The sequence below is a fragment of the Hyperolius riggenbachi genome, chromosome 5 (assembly GCF_040937935.1).
Source record: "Hyperolius riggenbachi isolate aHypRig1 chromosome 5, aHypRig1.pri, whole genome shotgun sequence".
NCBI lineage: Eukaryota > Metazoa > Chordata > Amphibia > Anura > Hyperoliidae > Hyperolius > Hyperolius riggenbachi.
The window spans coordinates 79,793,514-79,820,332 of NC_090650.1; the positions used below are offsets into that span (position 1 = coordinate 79,793,514).

Genomic DNA, 26,819 nt, shown 5'->3' on the forward strand with positions numbered 1-26,819 from the left:
TCGATTCCGAACAGGAGACCATGGAAAAAGATAAGAGAATCGCACACAGAATTGTGTGTGAGTAACGATGGGGCGCGGAATTGAGCGCGAAAATCGAGCCGTGTATACCCAGCATAAGGGTCCTTTTCCACTAGCAAATGCAGTTGTGCTGTGATTGCACTAGCTGCTTTTTCCACTTGCCACGATTGCGCCATGTAGCTTTTGGGAACAAAATGCGATCACACCAAGAATCATGCAGGTCAACGAATGCACACGGGTAAAAAAACGAAGCACGCTTGTGGAAAATAAGCACTGTGAATTGCAGTGTTATTGTTATTGGCAAAGCGGCTAGTGGAGAAAAGCCATAAAGCTGGCCATACACTATGCAAAATTTAGCCCAATTTGACAAACGTCACATTGGGCTAAATATTTGGTTACCGCCAGAGCAAATCAGCACTGCGAACGGCCCCGCGAACAACCAGCAGTGAACAATTAATGGCCGAGGATGCTGCTTCTTTGACTCAGGTTGTACGCGATGTTGGCCATAATGTTGTTGTTTGTAATTACTGTCCAACTGGTGCTAGTATTGCATGGGCAGCTTACAGCTGGCCATTCACTGTGCAATTTTTTTTCGCCCAATTAAATATTCAGTTAGGCAAAATGTCTTCTTATCCGTTAACGGAAGTGGGTTTAAACATTTGCAATCAATATTATGATGGATATTAAAGGGAACCTGAAGCAAGAGGTATATGGAGGCTGCCATATTTGCTTACTGATCCTCTGCTTCTAATAAATTTAGCTATAGCCATGCAGCAGATCAGGTGTGTCTGACATTGTCAGATCTGACGAGACTGCATGCTGGCTTCAAGTGTTTGATTCAGACACCACTGCAGCCAAATAGATCAGCAGGGCTGCCAGGCAACTGTTTTTGTTTAATAGGGGAAAAAATGTCAGCTTCCACATACTTCTCGCGATTCCGATTTTCGATATTTGATGCGGTTTTACCTCCGATTTGCGATTTTTAATTTTAATTTTTTTTTTTATCGGTACTGCATGCTGCATTTTTTTTTTTTTTATCGCATCCATCAGATTTGCAGTGTGCAGGGGGCCTAAAGACTGATTTGCAAATGCTGTTCTTTTGTTGGTCATAAAATTGATCATAATATCGATTGAAAGCAAAATCAAACGGAAACTAGTGTATGACCAGCTTTAAAGGCTGTATAGCAGTGATCTGCAAACTTTTCTTTCCGGCTAACTAAACTAAAAGGAACTAAAAGTCCCACAATGCACTGTCTGACAGCCACAGTCATGATTCATAAAGGCAAATGCATTGTGGGACTTGCAGTTTCTGCAGATCACTGCCGTATAGGGTTGCATTCCAGTGCCAGCATCACAGTGATGCTGAACAGGTTCCTCTTTGCCATGGAGGTAGAGATGGTCACTAAGGTGTTATTGATGACGGCTTGCATGCAATCTTCATCCAAACTGTATGCAGCTTGCAAATCAGATAACCAAGTGCAGTTCCTGTTGTTTTTGATTGGTCCAATTCCAAACTGCATTATATTTGCATGCAAGCCAGAAGTTTTACGGTCTCATTGACCATTCTTACCTGGAAGTAGCTTGTGATTCACACAGCAGTAGCTCGCATCATACTTGTGCTAGTTTCAAACAAGCCTGACACCAACCTAGCCAATCAAGAGTTGATTATACTACTTAAAGAGGCAGTGAAGCGAACAACATGTTTTTAATATATATAATGATTTGTATGTGTAGTACAGCTAAGAAATAAAACATAAGAAGACATAAGTCTAATATTGTTTCCAGTACAGGAAGAGTTAAGAAACTCCAGTTATCTATGCAAAAAAGCCATTGAGCTCCATGACTTTCAAAGTCGCAGAGAGCTCTGTCTTCTGAAGCTTGTGATCTCTACTGTCAGTCACTGTATTTTCCTTTTCTCTCCGGAGGACAGGTCAATATTTCACAAGACTGCTCCGTAAAAACATTTACAATGCTGAGTAGTGTGAGCTGAAATTGCATTCCAGCGGATCTGGAGGTGTGTTTAGCTTCTAAGGAGGATAATGGGTGATTTGCATATTGCAGTAGCGATGCACTGGGAGACATCTCCGAGCTCACTCCATCCTGAATTATCGCAAATACTTTGTTTTAAGAAAGCAAACTTTTGTTTTCCTGAGCAGTGTGTAAACTGTAAATATTAGAGAATGATGCAATGTTATAAAAAACACTATATAACTGAAAATAAAAATATGAGAATATTTTCTTTGCTACTAATGTTCTAGTAATTATCCGTACTAAACAACAAATTCATTATATCATTTTTTTTTCCGCTTCAGTGTCTCTTTAAATATATAACGTGAGATTGCCTGCAGGGAAATGTGCTTTTCAGAATAATCAGTAGTCTCTGAGGGTACACTTAGCTGACGTCACAGGGAAAAAGGAGTTCCTGATTTTTTTACTGTTGGTGGGTGAAGCCACTTAAAGAGACTCTGTAACAATATTTTCAGCCTTATTTATTTTATCCTATGAGTTCCTATACCTGTCCTAATGTGGTCTGTCTTACTGCAGTCTTTCCTAGTTGCACAGTGGCTGTATTATCTCTGTTATATAATCTAATCTTCTTTCCTTTGTCAACTTTGTCGGCTCATGCTGGAATGTGCTGCTCTGCTGTGATAGGATAGAAGTTATACACACCCTCTCCAGGCCCCCTGCAGGCTCGGTGTGAGTCACAGACTGAGCTTTTCTCAGCCTATCGCATGCTGGTTAGCAGCCACATCTTTTGTTTGTAAACACTGCCTAAAACTGGCAATTACAAGCCAGGTTTGCAGCAGAGAGTGGCAGAAACAGCACAGTGGGGCCCAGGAGAACATAATTAATAGAATGGTATGCCTTTTATTGTAAGAATTTTCGAGTACAGATTATCTTTAAAGTGAACCTGAGCCAAGTGAAATTATTTAAAATAAACACATGGTGTACCTGCAAATGAATATAACATATTTTCCTCGCCATCAATTCCTTTCTGAAGCGCACCATTTTTTTCTTACAACGATCCGTTCCACTTCTGACAAGATTTTGTCAGAACTGAAATATACCAGTTGCTGTCAGTTACACATATATATATATATATATATATATATATATATATATATATATATATATATATATATATATATATATATATATATATCAGTTGCTGTCATTTATAACTGAAAGGACAACTGACGAGCAATGTAAAGTCCATGTTTCCCTATAGTGCCTTTTTCCACCAGTTCTGCGTCAGTTTTTCTGCATTTAGATTTCTGGATGTGGCTATGGGAAACGATGCATGATGCAGAAATCTGCAAATTGCGTTTAGTGGAAACAGGGCCATAGGCATTCAATGGAGTCAGTTTTTCTGCATCCAGAATCCGTGTGTAGTGGAAACAGGCCCTATGGCTCAAGTGGGCGATATTACAGTTTAACAGTGTGTTGATCAGGAAGCTATTATGGGGTAATGGCGATTCTCAAAATGTTGGATGGAGGATTCCATTGATCACAGTGAACAAAGAGGAATTTTCAGTACAGGTTTGCTTTAGAGCAGGGGTCTCAAACTCAATTTACCTGGGGTGCCGCAGGAGGCAAAGTCAGGATGATGCTGGGCCGCATAAGGGATTTCACAATCGCGGCGCATCGCCACCTCTGCCCGCCCCTCTCACTCTTCCTTCACATAGAGGGGCGGGAAGAGGCGGCGATCCGTGCGGCGATTGATGTCAGGAGGGGCAGAGCTGAAGCTGAAAGCTCTGCCCCTTCCAGGAAATGCCGGCGGATTGCCTCCCGGGCGATTTGGGGGCTCTGCAGCCCTCGTTTAGCAGCGGGGATGCGGCGGATTACTTGGGAGCACTGAAGTGAACTAGAAGGAAGCTTTTGCCGGCGAGGGCCACAAAATATTGTATCGAGGGCCGCAAATGGCCCGCGGGCTGCGAGTTTGAGACCCCTGCTTTAGAGCATGGTAATAAAAATAGTGGAACTAAGGTGTTGGAGCAATTTCTGGGTACCTGGAGTCTAAGTCAGTGGTTTCATAAACGGAGGATTTGGGAGTCAATTCTTCTGCAAGGGCTGTGGGGTCAAAGCACTTTTGGGTACCTGGAGTTGGGTGGTTTCAAAAACTGAGCAGTCTGGAGTCATAGTTGGATGATTTTTGTACCAAATCCACAGCCCTGGCAAGTATTTAGACTAAGGAGTTGGAGTCGAGGAGTCCGAGCCATTTTAGGTACCTGGAGTCGGTGGTTTCCAAAACTGAGTCAGAGTTGGAGTCGGATGATTTTTGTACCGACTCCACAGCCCTGGAATTTAGGCTTGCAGGAAAAGTCAGAACTAGCATTTTGTTTTCAGCACTTGCTATGTGACACTAGTGCTTTATTTTCTTGCAGATGCCATAGAGCTTAGACTTGTGTCCTAAATTCACCTTTCACATTGTAAAGCCAAACCTAAAATGTAACCAGGCAAATTTTACAAGCAATCAGGTAGGTTGATAAGATAATATGAGCAAAAGAGGACGTCAAGATACCATTTTCATGAGTTCAGTGTGCTTGCCAATACGCTATATAAGCCTTCCTGCCTTCTACACATTTAGCTGGTAGGTCATTCAGTATTGACTTCTGATTCAAAGTAGTGCTACAAGCCAGATTACATTTTTCCAGCATTAATGTTTTTTTTTTGTTTTGTTTTTTGTAACTGTTTTTTATTCAAAATCAAAAATGAAGTCAGTTACAAACAGTAACATGGAGAATAGAACAGTAGTTAGGGATCTTATGTTACATGAGTCAAACAGCTTTTGGTCCAAAAGTAGGAAAGAGAGTATTTTGATGACGAGATCTTCAGTCTAAGGACTCATACAATTTTACTATGTGGAGATAAGGTTGTAAGTCCATTCAGATAAAGCCAAAAGTCTATGAAATTCGGACCCTGTATCCCATTAGTTGATAGGTAAGAGAAATAGTGACATATGTTTTGATCAAAATAAAACGTTGGTTATATACCAGCATTACTGGTTTTGGTAAAAAAAGGTGGCAAATTGAAGTGACAAGGACAGAAAAAATGTGGTTGCCTAGCTGGATAGATGGCCACACACCTCATCCAAGATGAGTTTTATGCACAAGAGATGGGGAGAGCTTTACTCACTCACTATGCTGGCACTGCATACTTATAGACTTGTGGTTCACAGGAAGTGGGATTTCAAGGCCCCACTTTCTGAACAGGAAGTCTACCTAGTGCAGAAGTCAGCTACAGCTACAGGCAGCCACAGGTACCACATTTATTCTCAGAGAAATAATTTTTCTTGAAAATGCAGTGCCAAAATGAATACTTGTAATTATTTTACTCCACCCACGATGTGGGTTTAACATTTTCCAACTTTAAATTTAGGGTTTAGTTGGGATTCAACCTCCAAAAATTGTACTTGTGAGGGGTCTAGTACACTGGTCATATATTTATTGGCTTTCATTACGGTGTAGCTTAAGTTCCTTAAGGCTACTTACACACCAAGACGTTGCGTTTTAGGGGACGTTAAGGTCGCATAACGTGCCCCTAACGCAACATATGGTGGTGTTGAAGTTGGACATCAGATTGAGCTGCGTTATGCAGCTCTCAAAGCAGCCGCTCCAGGTTAGTGATAGGAAGTCCGGATCTTTTTAAGGATTCGTATCATTTGAATCGGATCATTGAAAAGATCCGGATCTTTGAACCGAATAATTTGAATCATTTTACTAGGGAAGCAGACTGTACATTCTATATGTTCCTGTTTCTTCCAGACAGACATCCACTGTGAACCGAATCTTTCATTGTGATGATCCGAATGATTCGACTCACAAAAAAGATCCGGATCAAATGAACGATTCGTTCATGATCCAGACAACACTTCAGTCCTACCACGAGTCTGTGGCTGGCCGCGGAGGAGGAGGGGAGACCTCCTCCTCCAACATTAATGAGCATGTGCAAGCAGTCTAACGCTGCTTAGCCCAGTATAACGTACAGCATGCAGCACTTTGTTTAAACGTTCTGCGTTACTATTTAACGTAACGTGGGCACTGTGAACCTCACAATTGATTTTACAGTGCTGAGAGTTAGGCTGCGTTACTGGCTGCTGTAACGTGGGACTTTAACGTCCCACTGTGAAACCAGCCTAATACTGTGTTTTCTAATAGAGTGACAGAGTATTAGGGCTCTTTTCCACTATGAAATGCGATCGCGATTGCGATCGCGTTTCAATTTCCACCATGCGTTTGCGATTGAGCTACTATACTCATTATAGTACAGCTCAATCGCATATAAAACGCGGCAGAGCGACGTTTGCGCTTTGACCAAAATCGCATTGCAATCGGATCGCACTAATGGAAATTGCTGCTGCAGTTTCCATTAGTTTAATGTACCTTGCAATTTGCGATCAGAATCAAATCGCAGGCTAGTGGAAAAGGGCCCTTAAACCGCTTTTTTGTTTACTTTTATTACTTTTTTTTTAGTTTATTTCTGCAAACTAAGGAGATAGTTCCCCCTTTGTTTGTGACTGTGTAATTGGTACACTTCAGGAAAGTTTCTAATGATACTTACTTCACCCCAAAGGGGTTTTTACCCTAACGGACAAGAGATTTTCACCTTTCAGTGCTCATCCATTTCATTTGCCAATAGCTTAATCACTACTAATCACAATGAAATGATCTATTGCTTGTTTTTTTCACCATCAATTAGGCTTTTTGGGGTTGATATTTGTTTTCAGTAATTACTTTATTTTCTATGCATTTCAAAGGGAAAAACAAGGAAAAAGTGAAAAAATACACATTTTTCTCCCATTTCATCCCCTATAGTTTTAATATAAACACTGCTACTGTACATAAAACCCACACGTTTTATCTACCTATTTCTCTTGGTTATCACAAGATTTTAACCCTCCTGGCGGTTTGACAAAATCCGCCAGGGGGCAGCAAATACGTTTTTAAAAAAAAAAAAAAAATTTTTTTCATGTAGCGAGACGAGGTCTCGCTACATGATAGCCGCTGCTCAGCGGCATCCCCCCAGCCCCTCCGATCGCCGCCGGCGATCGGAGATCAAGAGATCCCGTTCAAAGAACGGGATCTCTTGAAGGGCTTCCCCCGTCGCCATGGCGACGGGGCGGGATGACGTCACCGACGTCATCGACGTCGTGACGTCAAAGGGGACTCCGATCCACCCCACGGCGCTGCCTGGCACTGATTGGCCAGGCAGCGCACGGGGTCTGGGGGGGGGGGGGGGCGGCTGTGGCGCGACGGGTAGCGGCGGATCGGCGGGTAGCGGCGGCGATCGGACACTGCACGCAGCTAGCAAAGTGCTAGCTGCGTGCAGGAAAAAAAAAATTATGCAAATCGGCCCAGCGGGGCCTGAGCGGTGCCTCCCGGCGGCTTACCCCGAGCTCAGCTCGGGCTTACCGCCAGGAGGGTTAAATTATGTCCCTAGTGCAAAGTATGGTGACAATATGTTATTTGGAAATAAAGGTGTATTTTTTTCTATGGGGTCTTTTTTTTCTCACTAATCTCAAGTGCATGCGCACGGGAACGCACGTGCACGCGCACAGCGGCAGAAGCGCTGTTTAACTTAGAAAAATGTCCTGGAGCCGTTAAGAGGCTCTAGCAGGACGTTTTTATAAGTCTGCTTGTCATTAAGTGGCTAAATAAAAAATAAAAAAAAATTATATTTATATTCTGCTTTAAAAAGTGAAGTTTAGAACCTACATGTTTTATTTGCTGACTAACAAGTGGTGTTTTGTGATCTGTGGAATAAGTGAATTTGTAACGTAAATAGTACAAGAGTGGGGACAGCCCACTCCTAGAGCCATGTGAATAGTCTTGTCCAGATAGTATTTTAGCGTCGAGATCAAGTTATTTATAACATTCCTTGATATTGGTTTTATCATCAGGAAACCACTGGTTGAGGAAATTATTCAGCTTGTTTTAGCTTTGAAGTCCTGTGTTTAAAAAGCCTGGCTGTATATATCTTTTTCTATTTCTTTTTTTGTTTTTTGTTTTCTATAATGTAATTACTACAATATGTGAACAGTACAGTGTGCTTGGTAAAGATGCTGCGGACAAAGTTTGCGTGGTATGTAATTAAGTAAAAAAATAAAAATAAATATTTAGATTATTGGCACTGGAATCTTCTCAGATTCAAATGCTGGGTGCACACAATGCGTTTTTCGGTCGATTTTCCGTCCGATCAATTTCTGATTTGATTTTCTGATCGATTTCCAATTCGGTTCCGTTATCTTTTCTTCTCTATTTCAATTCACTTCTATAAGAAATCGATCAGGAAAACGATTGAAAATAAGATCGGACATGTCGGAAATGATCTATCGAACCATGTATTTAACACAAAATTGTATGGTGTGTACGTAGCATAAGGGTCCATACACACATCTAATTTTGAACAGCCAATCATTGGCCAGTTTTACCACTTCCATGTAGCATGAGGGCCAACAGTTTGTGAATACTTTGAACAGATATATATTGGTAAGCTCTTATACTACATGAAGGGGTAAAATTGGATGTATGTACCAGACTTACTTGGCGCGTACACACATGCGACTATAGTCATTTGAAAAAACCTCCAACGATCATTAAGCCAAACGATGGACGAGCTAGATCATTAAAAACTAAAGATCTGCCTTGGCGGATTTATTTAAACGACGATCGTTTGCAAAACGAATACATTGTTAGTAAATGGTCGTTCGTACTAGGCTCATTTGCGCATTTCGTTAGATTTCCATAGAAGTTTTCATCTTAATGTGCAAGCACAACACGTGGTTTTCGTTGTTTAACGTTCGTTCTATGAATGTGTCCTGTGACACGTTAATTGCTCCATGATTTTACCATAGTTGTAATTTTAATGGACACAAAAACACATTAAAAACTCTATCCTGTTTTAAACGCTGTATTATCTAAATGCTCTGCCTACATACCTCAAGTATGAGTTCTCGTACTGTAATGTAATATACATAACGTAAGTTTTATAGTGTAACATACGGTTTGAACCGTTCGTTACGTGCGGGCGGAACTTTCTATGATGTCACTTCCAGGAAGAGTATGTGACATCTTCACTGTACAGAAGATATAATAATGGCTAGACGTGAGCCAAACGTTCGTTGGCATCACATCCATCGCAGAAAACACGCATTTTCCTGTATTCTACTGCGACGTTCTTCCAGATCGTTCGTTAAACTAGCAGATCGTTACACACTTTTAAAAGCTACTTTTGCTTAAGTCGTTCTTTCATCAATTAAAAGATCGTTCATCGTTCACAACGAACGATCGTTGTCGTATGTGTGTACGTAGCTTAAGAGTTGGTGTACATACCCACATGCAATTTTACCCCTTCCATGTAGTATGAGGGCCTACAGATTTGTAGGTCAGCTCTCATATTACATAGAAGTGGTAAAATTGGCCAGTGATTGATCATTCAAAATTTGATGTGTGTACGCACCTTTAACTTACATACGAATGTTCTGTTAGAATGAGGGACAGGTATCAAACAAATATCACTCGTTCATAGGGTGCCCATTAACGGTACAATTGTTTCAACAAATGTGATCTTTTGATGTGATTTGAATGTACAAAATTGTATAGAGAATTCACCATTTATGATTCTTTGCTCAATTGCTATATAGGATAAGATCGATCCGAAAGTTGGATTTTATGTTCTAAATTGAATCAAGGAATCGTTCAGTAAATGTGAACAATCGATAATTGCCTTCTGATTAGTTATCGTTCATATTGTGTCGAAAGATCAGAGCTGATCAAAAAAAATTGTACCGATAATGGGCACCTATAGTTTGATCTGCTAAAAAGGTTTGCTAAATGATGTTTGGGGACAATCTGGACTGATGAAGTTTTACCCAAGATGATCCTTTATCACCACCTTGGCTGAGGAAAATGTTGCATTAGTACCTTTAGTGTAAAGGTTCTCATTACTGTATACAGTTTTGTCTGTTATCATAGTTACTGCTTTTCCAGAATTCTGCAACTCAGAAAATTAGCATCTCCTTATCTTATATTATTATTATTAATTGTATTTATAAAGCACCAACATATTACGCAGCGCTGCGTAATTGTAAGCATTTTTAAAGTAAACCTGAAGCAAAAAAACCCTTGTAAATTGCGCAAAAGGTGGATCAGCGCAACACCAGGCCGCCTCCAAATGGCCTCCATCAGAGATGCGCTGAGCCCCCCCAGGAACTACAAACACACCTTGAACCCAAACAGAAGCTCTGCATATACACCAAAAGCATGGCTGTTAAGTGGGAGCAGCTGACCAAAAACGAATTACATTAGTACATAGCAAGGAAATGAGCAGCACTACTTAAAAACAGACTAGTGCCTACCTGCAAAAGAGTGCAAGCCCCACTTGTGGGGTCGAATACACACCGAGCATACACATGACCTGTCTACCACTAGAGGAGGATGTTGGTTTCCATTAACGGCTTGCATGCAACCTATTAAGTACTCGTCCCTCCCACTGCGAAGAAGTCAATCCTCCATGGGATTGCGCAATTTTCAATTTTCGATTTTATTTGATTAGCCGCACCCAGGCTATGCATATACATAGGTTAGGATTTAGTTAGTGTTAGGCCCCTCCCATGGAGGATTGACTTCTTCGCAGTGGAAGGGACGAGTACTTAATAGGTTGCATGCAAGCTGTTAACCCTCCTGGCGGTTTAAAAAAGTCCACCAGGGGGCAGCAAAGTAGTGTTTTTGAATTTTTTTTTTTTTTTTCATGTAGCGAGACAAGTCTCGCTACATGATAGCCGCTGCTCAGCGGCATCCCCCCAGCCCCTCCGATCGCCGCCGGCGATCAGAGATCAGGAGATCCCGTTCAAAGAACGGGATCTCCTGGAGGGCTTCCCCCGTCGCCATGGCGACGGGCGGGATGATGTCATCAACGTCGTGACGTCAAAGGGGACTCCCATCCACCCCACAGCGCTGCCTGGCACTGATTGGCCAGTCAGCGCACGGGGTCTGGGGGGGCGGCCGCGGCGCGACGAATAGCGGCGCATCGGCGGGTTGCGGCGGCGATCGGATGCTACACGCAGCTAGCAAAGTGCTAGCTGCGTGTAGCAAAAAAAAAAAATTATGCAAATCGGCCCAGCGGGCCCTGAGCGGTGCCTCCCGGCGGCATAGCCCGTGCTCAGCACGGGCTTACCGCCAAGGAGGTTAATGGAAACCAACATCCTCCTCTAGTGGTAGACAGGTCATGTGTATGCTCGGTGTGTATTCGACCCCACAAGTGGGGCTTGCACTCTTTTGCAGGTAGGCACTAGTCTGTTTTTAAGTAGCGCTGCTCATTTCCTTGCTATGTACAAAAAAAAACTTGTGATGAATTCCATGTGTAGTAGATATAATGAATAGAACATTAGTAGCAAAGAAAAGTCTCATTTTTATTTTATTTAACTTTTATTTTATAACATTGCATCATTCTGTCACAGTTGCAGTTATAAAACTACATTCTGTATTTTAATCTATAAAACAAAGCAGAAATAATGACCCTTCAAACTTTCTCTGGTAAAACCTTCTCAAGCTGTCTCTCACTGTTTCTTGGCTGTTTAAGTGCTTTAGAAAACAGAATTGTGTTCGACCCAGTGAGTTGAATAGCTCAGAGAAGCTCTTTTGCATAGACAATTGAAGTTTCTTTTAAAGAGACTCCTTAACAAAAATTGCATCCTGTTTTTTTATCATCCTACAAGTTCCAAAAGCTATTCTAATGTGTTCTGGCTAACTGCAGCACTTTCTGCTATCACAGTCTCTGTAATAAATCAATGTATCGTTCCCCTGTCAGACTTGTCGGCCTGTGTCTGGAAGGCTGCCAAGTTCTTCAGTGTTGTGGTTCTGCTCTTCCTGTACAGTACATGAAAACAATGAGACTTTCTTTGCCATTAATGTTCTATTTCTTAGCTGTACAACACATACAACTCAGTGGGCTCTATTCACAAAACTTCTAATGACTTATTTACCACTTAAATGATAAAAATAATCTTTCAGCACATTTACAAGCAAAATAATTACTCAAAGTAAGTTGTTCCTGATTAACATAATTTCAATATTACTTTTCTTACCTTAATCATATTACATTTTTGCGCTTTGGGAGCTTAAAAAAGTAACCTAGATAAGGTAAAAACAGGTGACAAAGCTTTGTGAATCATGCCCATTACCTCAGTAATTATTTTTTGTTTCAGGATTGCGTTAGGCACACATAAGTATACATGCATAGCTTATAGTTGATCCCCTGCATCAACTGAGACATGCGAGGGTGCAGGGCAGAAAGGTTCCTAGTCTGTGTAGTTCTGATGTCCCTGCAGAGTGCATAACTGTGCGTTGTTGAAAATGCGATCAGCAACACACAAGTGGGGAAGCAGCTTAAAAGGAACCCGAAGTGCGAGACCTGTGGAGGCTGCCATATTTATCTCCTTTTAAACGATGCTAGTTACCTGGCTGTCCTGCTGATCTTTCTGGTTGGTTAGCGTCTAAAGGTGACCATACACTGGTCGATTTGCCATCAGATTCGACCAACAGACAGATCCCTCTCTGATCGAATCTGATCAGAGAGGGATCGTATGGCCACCTTTACTGCAAACAGATTGTGAATCAATTTCAGCCTGAAACCGTTCACAATCTGTGGAGATGCTGCTGCCCCCCCTCCCCCCGCTGCATACATTACCTGTTCCGGCCGGCGCGAGTCCCCGCTGTCTTCTTCTTCTCCGCACCGGCTACTGAACTTCTTGTCCAGGGGAAGTTTAAACAGTAGAGGGCGCTCTACTGTTTAAACTTCCTTTCGGGACAGGAAGTACGGTGTAGCTATGGAGCCCGAAGCAGAGAAGAAACGGTCTGGAGCCCGAAGCGAAGAAGAAGACCAGGGGACTTGTGCCGGCAAGAGCAGGTAATGTATACCCGCTGTATTGCGTTGGTCGTCGGGCATCCGAACGCCGCTAACGACGCACTCCCGACCCGCCGGCGATCAAGCAAAATCTTCCGCACGGATGGGGCGCCGGGAATCGTCGGGAACGATTGATTTCGGACGGAAATCGATCGATCTGTCAGCGGTGTGCGCAGGGATTTCACAGCCGTCTCGATCACTGTGATCGAAAAGGCTGTGTATCGACGGGAAAATCGTTAGGTGTATGGGCCCCTTTAATCACTCACCTGAAACAAGCATGCATCTAATCTTGTCAGATTTGTCATAGGCATCTGATCTGCATGCTTATTCAGGCTTAAAGAGAATCTGTACTCTAATATTCTTACACTAAAAAGCATACCATTCTATTCCTTATTTTCTCCTGTGCCCCTCTGTGCTGTTTCTGCCACTCTCTGCTGCAATCCTGGCTTGTAATTAACAGTTTTAGGCAATGTTTACAAACAAACTAACCAGCTTCTAATAGGCTCAGCTAAGCATAGTGTGTGAGTCATTCAGAGTATGCAGGGGGCCTGCAGAGGGTGTGTATCGCTTCTACCAATCACAAGCAGCCCTGCACATTCCACACAATCAAAGCCTTAGCCCGACAAACAGGACAGAGGAAAGATACATTGATTTATTACAGAGACAGTGTAATTAGGAAGAGCTGCAGTAAGCCCCAGCACATAAGAACAGGCATAGGAACTCATAGGACAGAAGAACTAAGGCTGAAAAAATTGTTACAGAGTCTCTTTAAAGGAAACCTAAACTGAGAGGGATATGGATGTTTCCTTTTAAACCATACCAGTTGCTTGTCAGTCCTGCTGAGCTCTTTGGCTGCAGTAGTGGCTGAATCACACACCTGAAACAAACATGCCGCTAATCCAGTCTGACTTCAGTCAGAGCACCTGATCTACATGCTTGTTCAGGGGCTGTGGCTAAAAGTATTAGAGGCGCAGGTTCAGCAGGAGAGTCAGGTAAGTGGTATTATTTTAAAAGGAAAAATCCATATCCTCCTCATTTTAGGTTCCCTTTAAAGTATTAGAGGCAGACCATCAGCAGGACAGCAAGGCAATGTGCATTATTTAAATGGAAATAAACATGTCAGCCTCCATATCCCTCTCATCTCGGGTTCCCTTTAAGCAAACCTGAGCTAAAAATACATTTTGGGTGTTGGAATAAAATTGGGTTGCCCATAGGAAATCCATACAAACGCAGCCATATCATCTTGCTCAGGATTTAGCAGAGAATGCGGGACTCTTGTCCACCATGACACTCTGTATGTGTTGAAAACTGGATTGTGTTGCAACAAATTTGTCTTGAGAACCGTGTCCTTGAATAATGATAAAGGAAAGGGGTTTGTAGTTTTGTTGTCCATCATGCAGTCAGGATCGAGGCTCAGCTTTGGTATATAACATTTATAAAGATTGCAAGCATGGCAAAGCATATAAAACTACACTCACCTAAAGGATTATTAGGAACACCATGCTAATACGGTGTTTGACCCTCTTTCGCCTTCAGAACTGCCTTAATTCTACGTGGAAATGATTCAACAAGGTGCTGAAAGCATTCTTTAGAAATGTTGGCCCATATTGATAGGATAGCATCTTGCAGTTGATGGGGATTTGTGGGATGCACATCTAGGGCACGAAGCTCCTGTTCCATCACATCCCAAAGATGCTCTATTGGGTTGAGATCTGGTGACTGGGACCATTTTAGTACAGTGAACTCATTGTCATGTTCAAGAAACCAATTTGAAAGGATTCAAGCTTTGTGACATGCTGCATTATCCTGCTGGAAGTAGCCATCAGAGGATGGGTACATGGTGGTTATGAAGGGACGGACATGGTCAGAAACAATGCTCAGGTAGCCCGTGACATTTATACAATGCCCAATTGGCACTAAGGGGCCTAAAGTGTACCAAGAAAACATCCCCCACACCAATAAACCACCACCATCAGCCTGCACAGTGGTAACAAAGCATGATGGATCCATGTTCTCATTCTGTTTACGCCAAATTCTAACTTTATCGAGACACTTCAGAACAGGCAACATTTTTCGGTCTTCAACTGTCCAATTTTGGTGAGCTTGTGCAAATTGTATCCTCTTTTTCCTATTTGTAGTGAAGATGAGTTGTACCCGGTGGGGTCTTCTGTTGTTGTAGCCCATCCGCCTCAAGGTTGTGCGTGTTATGGCTTCACAAATGCTTTGCTGCATCCTTTGGTTGTAACGAGTGGTTATTTCAGTCAACATTGCTCTTCTATCAGCTTGAATCAGTCGGCCCATTCTCCTCTGACCTCTAGCATCAACAAGGCATTTTCGCCCACAGGACTGCCGCATACATGATGTTTTTACCTTTTCAGACCATTCTTTGTAAACCCTAGAAATGGTTGTGCGTGAAAATCCCAGTAACTGAGCAGATTGTGAAATACTCAGACCGCCCATCTGGCACCAACAACCATGCCACGCTCAAAATTGCTTCAATCGCCTTTCTTTCACATTCTGACATTGTTTGGAGTTCAGGAAATTGTCTTGACCAGGATCACACCCCTAAATGCATTGAAGCAACTGCCATGTGATTGGTTGATTAGATAACTGCATTAATGAGAAATTGAATGTGTTCCTAATAATCCTTTGAGTGTATGTACACATTATACTTTAGACACACAAAATATAATTACAAAAAAAAATCTAAATTTTTGCTTGGATGTACCCTCTAATCCAGTGGTCCTCAAACTAAGGCGCGCAGGCCGAATGTGGCCCCCTGAGGCTTTTTTACTGGCCCCCCCACTTACAAAATGTATTATTTATCGATGCGGTCAGCTACTTTTAAATTGGTGGCCCGCATATAGAATAGCAGTGCTGGCACCACCCATCCAGATGGAAGTCAGAAAGCAGTAATTTGCTTGTTTCCAATCAAATTCCATATTAGGTGGCACTGCTGTCCAATTAGACTGTAGGTCGTCACCTGGGTATGCTTTACTGCCTGGCCTGCAAAGACTTCTACATCATTTTATGTATACTCCGGTTCCCCAGCGTCTGAAGTTTGTTGACCCGACCCTCGACCCAAAACGTTTGAGGACCCCTGCTCTAATCACACATGGCTTCAGTAAATGACAGTTTACTTGTGAAAGAATGTGTAACCAGTGTGTGTCGACAAAAAAAAAAAAAATTTCTGCAAAAATTAAAGCCTGAATTCAATTTTGATCTCTTTCTTTCACTGTCGTTCACATTTGAAGACAGCAGTTCACTGAAGAAGACTGTAACGCTGCAGTCCAGATAATGACTGCAAATTGTTTCACCAGCTACAGCCAGTCGATTATGTTTGTGTCACTACCACTTCTCTAATAGTGAAAATGAAACCATGCTTACTGGTAATACATTGTTCATGCTGGTTTTTTTTTTCTTTTTTTTTTCATGATTAAAAAATGATCTAAAACTAGTTTATATATGATAAATAATAAAGGCAGGGGAATATTATTACTACAGGAAACAGTGACTTTTTCCTCCAATATCACATCCACTAGTTCCATTCCACTGAATCTCATCACTTACATAGTGTTATGCTATGCTTATTAGAAAGTGAAACCTCTTCTACGCGCTCTATTGCAAAGTTTGGAAATGAAAGAGTACCTTCAGCTAAAGCTGAATATTCACATCGTATTCCAGATGCAGTCTTTCCATTACACGTAATTTATTATTTTATTTTTAAGCAAAACCCTTTTCATGATTTGTCCCTCCCCGTGCTGCAGATTTTATAGGCGCCCTACATAGCAAAACTTCTTCATACCACTTAAAGGTTCTTAGCTTGCTCTCCACATAATGGACATACAGGTTGCACCTTATACCAGTCAGCAGGCTGATCGCCTAGGCACGGCACCCTTCCCCCAGGCTGCACCCTGTTTTTACTCCCTCAATTGTTTCTTCTTCCCCACCCTCCTAAATGACATCTCGGCATTCTCTCTGAGGGGACAGGTGAGTGGACCAGTCACTTCCCCTCCCATTCCAAAAAGTAAGAATGAGTGGCAACAATGGCCACACCCTCATCCATAAGAAGCAGAGGTAGGGTGAGTGGCAGCATGCACGGCTCTCCATCTGCCTTTAATGTACTGTGATGCCAGTGCAGCTTGCCTCTAGTATACATCAGTGCCCAGGCTGGAAAAGGCACATGTTGACTTCACCCATCAGGGGATGCAAGTCAGTCAGTGGGGTTTTGGGGCAGAAGGGTATTCTTTATTGATTGTGATGGATGATGGGAAAGATGGCTAAGAAAAAATATCTTTGCCATCTTCTTTAAAGATTGTAGAACTTGGTTTCATGCACTCATGCTTCCTTAGTTGGAAATGGGAAATATATAATTTTTATTTTGAATAGTATAAGAGTATATTAGAATTTTTTTGTTTTGCAGAGATTTTATCCCGCTTTCTATCCTTGAGACCACCTTGAAATTAATATGGACTAAAGTGGTATTGGAGACAGGATTTGTAGGACAGTAATAAAATATTCTCATACCCACACAGCAAGGCAGGGGTCACACTTGTCCGTCCGTTTTCTGCATGCATTTTTTGTACACCATGGCCCATATGCAATTCCCTTTTTCTTCCGTTTTTTTCTCCTAGGTGATATTTTAAAATTTGTGAATAAAATACATTTTAAACCACCAGCAAGCAAGAAAATACTCAAAATAATTTTCATAGTACTTTTTTCACCAACTTTTTGGTACTTTTTTCAATTGTAAAGTGCTGAAAAGTTAATTTAAATAGAAAATTAAAAATGTATCTCCTAGGAGAAAACTCAAGTGATGAAGTGAATTGCATATGGCCACGTGTGTTTGCATCAGTCGGAGCAATTTTGGGTACCTGGAGTCAGTGGTTTTAATAAACTGAGGATTTGGATTATTTTTGTACCAACTCCACAGCCCTGGTTAGAATTAGACTGAGTCAGAGCAATTTTGGGTACCTGGAGTTGGAGTCGGGGGTTTCATAAACAGGAGTCTGATGATTTTTGTACCGATTCCACAGCCCTGGTTTGCATTTGAGAAGGCATGTGAGGTTTTTCACAGACGCTAATGTAGTTGATTGCGGAAATTCACACAGTGCTTCACTGCTGTCAGTTTTTTCTGCATGGGAAAAACATATTTAAGTGTGAACTAGCCCATTGACTAACATTGGTTCTCAGTTTTCCTGTGCAGAAAATGCTCAGAAAAACAGATAAGTGTAACTCCTGCCTTGAAAGATTTACCTTTTGGGGACGCTGCCCCATTGATATGCAACAGCTTTTGGCACAATACAGTGTTTTGTTTTTTATTTTTAAAGTCATTGGGAATCTAGAAAAAAAAAACAGAGATTTACCTAAGGAGAGGGAAGATTCTGTGTCCTAATGAGCCTTCCCTCTCTTCTCCTGGTACCCTCGGTGCAGCGCTGGCTCCCCAGTTTGATTCCCCCACCACAAAGCATTCGGGAGCTGAGTAAATCTTAGGAAAGGCGGCGCTATTCTGCGCACACGGCTCCATTCTGCGCAGTTTGGAGCAGCCTGACTTCCGAAGCCTTACTTCGGGGGCGTAGACAGCAGCATTTGACCGAATTGGTCGAATGCTTCTACTGGGGATTCTGTGCTGGAACAGGCATCAGGAGAGGAGAGGGAAGGCTTATTAGAACCCAGAGCCTTCCCTCTCCTTAGGTTAGTATTTGGCTTTTTTTTTATCTCGATTCCCAGTGACTTTAAAGCGACTCTGAAGCCTTCAAAATTAACACTTTTTTTTAGCCAGACCTCTTTATAACTAATAGTACTGCTGAAACGCCGCTATCCCGCGGCAAAGTGAGGACTTAATCACCCCTAAATACCGGGGCAAAAATCCACGACTTTCCTGAGCTGCAGCTCTGCCTCCATTCGCGTCAATCCACTGCGGATCTCTGCCTCTCCCCGCCCCTCTCAGTGAAAGAAGACTGAGAGGGGTGGGAGAGAGGCGGGGATTGATGCGAGGAGAGGCAGAGCTACTGCTCACAGCGCTGCCTCTAACAGGACGGAGCCCCGCAATTTGCTCCGGGGATTTTGGGGTAAGGCCTCGTTTTGCCGCGGGATAGCAGCGTTTCAGCAGTGCTATTATAAAGAAGTCTGGCTACAAAAAAGTGTTAATTTTTAAAGGGGAACTGAAGATAGAGGTATATGGAGGCTGTCATGTTTATTTCCTTTTAATCAATACCAGTTGCCTGGCAGCCCTGCTGGTCTATTTCTCTGCAGTAGTATCTGATTAAAACCAGAAACCAGCATGCAGCTAGTCTTGTCAGATCAGACTTATAAGTCTGAACCACTGCAACACCTGATCTGCTGCATGCTTGTTCAAGGGCTATGGCTAATAGTATTAGAGGCAGAGGATCAGCAGGGCTGCCAGGCAACTGGTATTGTCTAAAAGGAAATAAACAGGACAGCCTCCATATACCTCTCTCTTCAGTTCCCCTTTAAGGCTTCAGAGTCTCTTCAAGAAACTTGTGCTGAGAACATTCAAAAGGCAAGACTTGTAAAAGTTAAAATTTTATTTAAAGCTCAATCCAGTGACACTTCACAAGGTCTTTACTTTTTTTTTTTTTTACTAAATCTGTAGCTTTTGATTCCATCAGCAGTTTTTATTGAGGAAAATGGCAGTATGTGTTTTTGTTATTGAGTGTGGAAATGGTAGAACTTAATTGAGGTTTGTATCATTCTTTGCCAATGTTGGATAAAGTCCATGAGATCCTATCATTTTACAGAAGACTGGATATAAAGGGGATTGGTGAAATCACCAGAACTTCCTCTACTCTCTTCAGAGTAAAGAAACACAACTTGGCTTTGAACAGAGCTCTGTAAATCCTCATGTCTTGGAAGATATGTGTGGTTTTAAAAAAAATGTTCTTACATGTAGCAAAGATGTTAAGAAGTAAATGTTGTGTTTATGCACATTGCCCGTAACTAAACGTTCTCGGTTAGGACTACGCTGTTCTGAAGTGTCATATATGAGCAGCTCACACCTCTGCCCACAGCTGGGACAGATGACCACAGCGTGCTGTTATGAACAAATATCTCCCCGGCAACTCATTTTGGCCTACATTGTGGTTAGACATGACTCTGCTACATGTTTGTCTGCGAAGAAGACAGCAATGCTTAAATGCTGGAACTTATTTATTTATTGTGAATAGTCAGCTGGGGCAGGTGGAAGATAGAAAATTTGATGGGCATCTAACCTACATCACACTCCAGAGATTAGTAGCAATGTAGCTCTCTTAAATACAGGCAGTTCCCTATATACAAATAGGTCCCATTATGTAAATGTAATGCTGGGAATACACGTTACGTTTTTCGCGTTCGATTCTCCGCTCATTTTTCTTATTTTTCCATTCACTTCTATGAGAAATCGAGCGGAACAGAATCGAGCGGAGAATAGGACATGTCGGAATTTTGTCATAGAAGGCATCTATTAGAACGTTTCTCTGCAAAAAACGTAACGTGTATTCCCAGCATAAATTTTGTAAAGGTGGTTATGGACGTAAATGTCTGTCGCCTGCAGGGATTGGAACTTGATTACTAGGGTGGTCGTTCTAGGCCCAATTCTGTTTAGACTCGGGGCTAGCCTTTAGCCTAGTGACACATTTTGTTGCTGGATTGGTGTGGGGGAGGGGGTGTGAGATGACAGCTCGGTGCATGATAGTGGCACAGAGGGCGGGGTGAGCAAAGCAATGATTTTGGCTGAGACAATCGCCAGACTGATTGCTCGCTGACACATTGAGGGATCATAGGCCCCTGTACAGGTTAGATTTTTGGCAGAGGCAGCTGTGACCAACCACCTAGCGTACCTGCGTACAAAGATTTATTGGAGTTATTTTTTACAGTTTCTGGAACGTGTTTTTTTTTTGGTGGGGGGGGGGGGGGGGGGGTTGTTTTTTTTATAGTGCTTTTATGTGTTGTAAATTAAAAGTGTATACAACACTGTAAGGCAGAGATGCATTTGTCCATTTTCGTGTGCATTTTCTGCACAGAAAAATGGATTTGAACTGAAAACTCCTGTCAATGCGAATTTTCTGAGAGAAAAATCTGACACAAAACGCACAAGTGGAAACCTAGCCTTAATCAGTGGGCTGGTTGACACTTCAATGCATTTTTCGTGCGCAGAAGAAAAACTGTCATCCTGCAGAATAATTCTGCACATTGTGTGCGTTTTTTCTATCCATTACATTAACTGCTGTGGAAAAATAAACAGGGCTGTGGAGTCGAGGAGTCTGAGTCCGAGCAGTTTTGGGTACCTAGAGTAGGAGTCAGTGGTTTCAATAACCTGAGGAGTCTGAGTCAGATGATTTTTGAACCAAATCCATATCCTTTGTAGAAATTAGACTAAGGAGTCAGTCGGAGCAATTTTGGGTACCTGGAGTCAGAGTGAGCGGTTTTATAAACTGAGGCGTCTGATGATTTTTGTGCCGACTCCTCAGCCCTGAAAAATAAGCTTGGTTTTTTTTTTCTGCATGCAAACATACTGTACATGAGGGTTGAGAAAACTGAAATGCAAGTGTGTCCCCTGCCTAAGGGCCGGTTCACACTTGCGGTTCTCTGCCAAACGGACCGGATGACCTGACCGGATCCGGACCGGAACCGTACGGTTCTGATCCGGATCCGATCCGGATCCGGTCAGGTTGCATCGGGTGTTCATCAGGATGCGATCCGGATCCGTTTGGCAAAAGATAGTAGAAACCGAATAAAAATGTTGGGGTCTGGGAGGTCAGCAGAAGGTGGACCTGTGGAATCAGGCCCTCCGCTGTTTAGCACTCACCTCCACCTCCGACATACTGCCAACATCTCCAGCACGTTTAAAGTCACTGCTGCTCCACTCCAAAATGCTTGCCCATGTGTCCCCATCCAAAATCGCCGCTACAATACGCATAGGAAGTGGGGTAGAACATCCGGATTTTTAGCCAGTGTGTTGTGCGCTCTCCGGTTCTCATTGGTTTGTATTGGCCGGATGGTGCAGTCCGGCTCCGCTCCGGATACGGCTGCCGGAGGAGCCGGACCAAAAAATAGCGCATGTTGGGTCTTATGCCGGAGTCCGGATCCGGTCCGGACGAAACGGACGCATGTGAACAGACGCATAGGCTTTCATTGCTATGCCGTGCGTCCGTTCCGTCCGTTCTGCATGCGGTCCGGCTCCGGCACGGCGATTCCGGACGGCGACCGCTAATGTGAACCGGGCCTTACTTATCAAAAAGTAGTAACAAAAACAGTGCAGTATATTTGTACATGAGGATATTTTATATATGAGAAGTTTTTAACTCTGATTGTTTGTAAGCAGGGGAATATCTGTATCTAGTAAAGTGGGATTATGATGATATTCAGTAAAGTTGCTACAGACTTATGCTGCGTACACAGTGGCGACTATGGTCGTTTGGAACAGCTAATTAACGATCGTTGCGCCGACAATCGGGGAAAACACTTTACCCAACGATCATTAACACGAACGACAAAAGAACGACGTCGGGTAGATGGAAATATCCAACCTGACGGATCGTATCTACCGACAATCGTTACAAAACTACAGACATCGGCCGAGAACGATCGTTACAAGGGCCAATGCGCCTGCGTTGAATTCTGCCCAGCTTTAGTACTTCCTTTGTAGCGCGGCCGTAAAGATTGTTACATTGCTCATTTCAATTAAACTTTGTGTTCAAGTTAACAATCATATATTTGTATCTATTGTAACTCCATGTTAGTGTTTTTTTAAATTTTATATAAATATGTACGCAACATTTCCTTCTGATCGTTCTTTTCTGCGAGAACGATCGTTAAAATGTGTATGATCGCTGCATCCCATCGTTGCATACCAATCTTTCCAATATCGTTCGTCCTGGTAACTATCGTTCCTTGCAAACGATAATTATCGCAAGTGTGTACGTAGCATAAGTCACAGCAGTAACAAGTTGAAACTCCATTAACTTGTAGCTGGTACAGTGTTTTGCGTTGCATTGTATTTGTACAAGCTATGATGATTTAACTGGCACTCCTACAGGTTGTCTGTCTGTATAATGCAGACGGGTTTAATGGAAGGATCACACTTCTGTCCGTTCAGCACACCTCTCTGTATTGTCAGGATTAATGCAGGAGTGTACAAATCCCAAGAGCCAAACAGCCAGGGATCCTAAATATAACAGGTAGCCGGCACTTTTTACTTTTGAGTTTTTGTCTAATTTGTGGTCAATGGAGAACTTACCTAAACATTTCCTACTGGCTCAAGGATAGAGATAGTCAGTGAGATGCTATTAAATTTGGCTTGCATGCAGCTTTGAAATAGGCCAGTCGATTGCCCTTTCTGCCTATTTTGAATGGCTTCATTGCAGGCTGCTTACAATTAGCATTTAAACTAGAATTGATACAATCTCATAGATCTCATATGCTGCCTCTCCTTTCAGAATGACACGACTGGCACCTGAGCTCCATATTATTATGCCCAACCCTTGCTTTCAGTTTCTATTGCATATAGTCTTATTCATTCAACATTGTTTCTGGCAGATGAGGCAAAGTTTGCTGCCAGATAATGGATTAGAGCTTGTGTTGAAAATGAGTGATGGTGTCCATACTCTTTCTCCCATCAATATGCAGCCTATTCGATCAAAGCGATTGATCGAATTGGCTAGAAATCAATGCAGCAGGCTGCGTGATCGATTGAACGATTTATGTCTGAATTCAATCAAATAACTCATCAGTCTGGAAAGAAAATCTAAGTCAATTGGGGGCAGATTGATGGCCCATAGCGTTGCATTAGATTGAACAGTGCAACCCTGCTGTTCAATAGATTTTATTCTAAAATCTATTTAAAATCTTTAGTACATTAAAGAAATGCTGTGCACCTTCCTCTTATCTTGCTTTTATTCAGGCCTTTAAACAGCAGCCAATGCATGCAACATACATAGGAAACAACAGTTGTCAAACCTGGCTTCACGGAAGTGCGGAGGTGGATGGGGAAGAGGTGACCAGGGGATGTACGGACGGCACTACAGCCGTTTCACGCCGTCTGGCGCTTGCTCACGTGCGTATGTCCTAAAAAACGTTTCCTATGTATGTTGCATGCATTGGCTGCTGTTTAAAGGCCTGAATAAAAGCAAGATAAGAGGAAGGTGCACAGCATTTCTTTTATGTACTAATGTGTTCCATTCGTGCCCTGCACCAACCAAAGCTTGATGCACTTCCCTTTGCTTGGACTGAAGCTTAACAACACGGGTGTACAAATAGCGGGGTGAAGCAACTGCAGGTATACAGGAGCAAGTCCTACCCCCTGTATAAGCAGCTGAGTGCCGGGTGACTTTTCTTTCTCAAAGTGTACTATAATCTATTAAAAATCCGTTCCTGCTGTGTGGCACATGTTGCTTCCAGGATCGAGCAACGGGCAGGCGATGGCAAAAAACAGGATTGAACGGTTAGCGATCGTACCAATGGCTGTGCATTCATCTTAAACACAAAGTGCTGAAGCAGAACCAGTTCTAAGGGCTCGTTCACACTTATAATTTGCGGGAGTGATTTTCCCGCGATTAACGCGGAAAAATCACTGGGCACTGCGGAGGTTTTGGAGAGATTGCGATTAGCATGCTTTGCACGCTAATCACGATCGCTAATCGCGGAACGCTCGTAGCGGAACGCTCGTCGCCGGCAAACCGCTGCATGCAGCGCGGTTGCGGTTATCGCTAACCGCAACCGCGGCAGTGAGGACACTGCCACTTGCTACATTTTGTAGCGGTTTTTGCAAAACCGCTAGCGGTTTGCCATGAGCGGGAATCGCGCGATTCCTGCTCAGATGAGAACAGGCCCTAAGGGCTTTTTTTCCCTTTTTTCAAGCGCAGGCGATATTTATAATCGCCCTAAAAACACTTGTGCAATGATTCCCTACGAGAGAGTTCACATCTGAGTGGTTTGTTTCCAATCCATTCAGCAAAGCGGTGCCTGTACCTTTTTTGAGGTGATTCCGCTCAATGGAAGGTATAGGAAAAATGCGAAACGCTCACAAAATCGCTTTGTGCATAGATTGAGTTCCCGTTTTGAAGAATAAATACATTGTATTCTTTTCCAGGTCAAAGAGTTCACTTCCTGACTTGCGTTTGGGAGTGAATTAAAAAAAAAACTCTGGAAAAGTGCTTAGAAAAGTGCTTTTAATAAAAACGCACCGCCCACCCAAGCACTGGGAATTAAAAAAACAAAAAAAAGATAGCTTCAAAAAAACGCGTTCGGAACGCTTCAAAAAACGCGATCGGAACGCAATGTGAACAAGGCCTTACTGTTGGCAGGTTAAAATAAAACTGGGGGGTGAGGGGGGGGGGGTGTTGGGGTTAAATGTGTATGCTGCGCTGTTGTCGGCGGCGTGTGACCTCCCTCCCAAACCCCCCCTCCCCGGCAGAGTACTGATCGGGGAATAGGAACATGTGTTCCCATTCACTGATCAGAGTGCCCATAGTGAATGATCATCCGACATCAATGAGATGCCGATGGTCATTCACAGAATGCGAGCGCGACAGTTTCACGCGGAGTAGTACACAGGATAGTGTGGGGCAGGACATCTACTGGCAAATTTATACATTTGTTAAAATAACTACAATGAAATCCCCCCCCCCCCCCAATTAATCTTAACCCCTTGCCAAAATAAAACACTTATCAAAAATAGTGCTAATTAAAAAAAAATAATCAGTTACCTTATGGAGTATAGGCGTTTTTAACGACTTAAGGTCCCCAGGCTTAACACCCCCCCCCCCCCCCCCCCCCCCTTAATGGCCAGGCTCTTTTTTTGCTCAGCTGAGTTTTTTCAGCCTCCTGCACAACCCAGCTATGGAGCCCAGCGATCAGACTCCCCTTCTTGTTTTGTCCCTAAGGGGACATGCCACCGTAGGTGTCCGATCGCTGTGGCATCAGCCTATGAGAGCGTGGCGATTCCGGGTGAATCAGAGGCCGGGAATCGGCGAACTCGTACCGCTCCGTGAACTGGCAGGGAACGATCACGCATGCGCACGGCCGTTCCCTGAGAAACTGCAGCTCCAGGACCTGACGCAAGTCGGCGTTAGGTGGTCCTGGGGCTGCCGCCGTGGTCATGCCCATCGGCGTGATGGAGTCGTTATGTAGTTAATATGTATGTGATAAAGGTATGTCACTATTATTTTTTGCAAATTAAGGCTTGTAATTATTGATCTAGTATAAAGAAACAGACAATGGGAAAAATATCTTTATTTCCAAATAAAATATTGTCGCCATACATTGTACTAGGAACAGAATCTAAATGTTGTAATAACTGGGACAAATGGACAAATTTTATTTTAAAACTGTAATGGCTCAAAACTGAAAAATACTTTTTTTTTTTTAACCACCTCCCGTCACGCCTTTTTATAACATTTTGTAAAATACAATCAGTTTATCTCATGGGGCCAAAAATTACTGTAAAATGGGTTTTAGTCTGCTGTGCTGCACATTATCAGCAGGTCATTAAACTGTAACATGTATTTTCACTGCATTATGTTTTACTATAAAGGGTGTCTTTTCATAGTTCCTCCTGTTAAATGATCTCAGTTTTACTGCTGGGAGCTCTGTTAAGTGCTCGTTACCTGGAATCCATGCTGTGAACTTGTCCTGTCTGTATCTTGCTAATCGGTGTTATGTATTAATGGCTGGTGGAGGAAAGGCTTTGGATAGGCATAGTCTTTTCTCCCTGTGGACTTGCTTGTATCATTTTCAAAGACCGAAGTCCAGCAATCCACCACACCTCCATAATTTGTACCACACTCCCCCACAGTACCTCAATGCTTGCTTTTCCAAGTTTGGCATTGATGTGTTCTTGAGGGTAGAATAAGCAGTCATGTGACTTCTCAGCCTCTGACTCTTGAACTGCACAAGAA

The 26,819-nt window shown here is 42.7% G+C and overlaps 1 protein-coding gene across 12 annotated transcripts in view; it reads left to right on the forward strand.

The window, feature by feature from the left end:
- The window catches only part of KMT2C (lysine methyltransferase 2C), a 302,604-nt gene that overhangs the window by 51,080 nt on the left and 224,705 nt on the right, over positions 1-26,819 (forward strand). The window lies entirely within an intron of this gene.